The sequence below is a fragment of the Nyctereutes procyonoides genome, unplaced genomic scaffold (genome assembly GCF_905146905.1).
Source record: "Nyctereutes procyonoides isolate TBG_1078 unplaced genomic scaffold, NYPRO_anot_genome, whole genome shotgun sequence".
In the NCBI taxonomy this organism is placed as follows: Eukaryota; Metazoa; Chordata; class Mammalia; order Carnivora; family Canidae; genus Nyctereutes; species Nyctereutes procyonoides.
The window spans coordinates 54,542,830-54,544,799 of record NW_026575125.1 but is presented as its reverse complement, the minus strand read 5'-3'; the positions used below and the strand labels follow the sequence as shown (position 1 = coordinate 54,544,799).

Sequence of the window (1,970 nt, the reverse complement as noted above, 5' to 3'; positions counted from 1 at the left end):
GCAATGAGCTAATGGGTGATAGGTATGAAGGAGGGTACTTTTGATGAGCCCTGAGTGGTATATATAAGTGATGAATCACTAAATTCTACTCCTATACTAATATTACCCTATATGTTAACTATTTTTTTTAAAAGATTTTATTTATTTATTCATAAGAGACACAGAGAGAGTGAGAGGCAGACACAGGCAGAGGGAGAAGCAGGCTTTATGAAGGGAGCCCAATGTGGGACTCGATCCTGGGATTCCAGGATCACACCCTGGGAAGAAGGCATGCACTAAACCCTGAGCCTCCCAGGAGTCCCAAATAACTAGAATTTATTTTTTTTAAAAGACACATTTATTCAGCATAATGATAAGACTATTACATTTAGCAAACAACAGCATGGTTGCAAAAAAAATTTACATTAAAACCCTTCGTTGGAATGCTTTACACTTTCCACAGAACAGAAACTGAAATAACCTGTTATACAATTAGTCACAAATACATTCCTCGAGTTTTTTGCCCATACACATGAGTAATTGTCTAAAACATGTCTTCTTTGTAGCAGCTAGGCCCTGCCACCACTGTGCTTGGCTGAGTTCACAAATCTATTGTAACCTGTAGCTTCCCTGTCACTTCTCTGGCTCTCCTCTCCTGCTAAGCTTGGTTTCCTGGCAGTAATTAAAACCTTCTGCCACTGCCATAGCTGCTGCTGCTGGAACCGCCATAGCCACCTTGGTTTCGTGGTTTGGCAAAGTAGTGGCCTCCACCACCATAGGGGCCAAAGCTTCTGCCTCCAAAATTTCCTCCTTTCATGGGTCCAAAATTTGAGGATTGATTGTTGTAATTGCCAAAATTGTTATAGCTTCCACCACCTCCAAAGTTGCTTCCATCATTACCAAATCCGTTATAGCCTTCCGCACTGCCACTGTATCCACCACCACCTCGACTGCCACCTAAGCCACCTCAACCACTGAAGTTCCCTCTATGACCAAAGTTGTCATTCCCACCAAAACCACCTCCAAGACCAGCACCAAAGTTTCCAGAACCACTTCGGCCTCTATGGCTGGACTAAGCACCAGCCATCTCTTGCTTCAATAGGGCTTTCCTTACTTCACAGTTCTGGCCATTCACAGTATGGTATTTTTGAATGACAATCTTGTCTACAGAGTCATGGTCGTCAAAGTTCACAAAAGCAAAACCTCTCTTTTTGTCACTGCCTCAGTCAGTCATGATCTCAATCACTTCAATTTTCCCGTACTGTTCAAAATAATCTCTTAGATGATGTTCTTCGGTGTCTTCTTTGATGCCACCAACCAAAATATTTTTCACAGTTAAGTGGGCACCAGGTCTTTGAGACTCTTCTCAGGAGACAGCCCTCTTTGGTTCCACGACTCTTCCATCCACCTTGTGCGGCAGAGCGTTCATGGCTGCATCCACCTCCTCCATGGTGGTGTACATGACGAACCCAAAGCCTGTGGAGCACTTGGTGTTGGGGTCGCTCATTATCACACAGTCCGTAAGTGTCCCCCATTGCTCAAAATGGCTCCTCAGAATCTCATCGGTTGTTTCAAAGCTCAAACCTCCCATGAAGAGCTTCCGCAGCTGCTCAGGCTCTTTGGTAGACTTTGACTTAGACATGATGGCGGTGGGAGGGGAGACTTTAACGATGCCTACTCGGCGGCGTGCAGGGGCAGAAAGGCCTAACTAGAATTTAAATAAAATATTGGAATGAAAAGAAAAAGAAGAGTTTCAATTTGAATGGAATTTCAGCTGGCCACCTGAGGACAGGGTTGCTTTCTCATTCAAAGTCCAACTGTGTCAACAAGCACATGAGAAAATGCTCTGCATCCCTTGCCATCAGGGAAATACAAATCAAAACCGCAATGAGATACCACCTCACACCAGTGAGAATGGCGAAAATTAACAAGGCAGGAAACCACAAATGTTGGAGAGGATGTGGAAAAAGGGAAACGCTCTTGCACTGTGG

The 1,970-nt window shown here is 44.3% G+C and overlaps 1 pseudogene; it reads right to left on the bottom strand.

Annotated features, from left to right (window-relative positions):
* Nucleotides 1–568: 568 nt before the first annotated feature.
* Nucleotides 569–1,621, bottom strand: LOC129517470 (heterogeneous nuclear ribonucleoprotein A1-like; annotated as a pseudogene).
* Nucleotides 1,622–1,970: the final 349 nt, after the last annotated feature.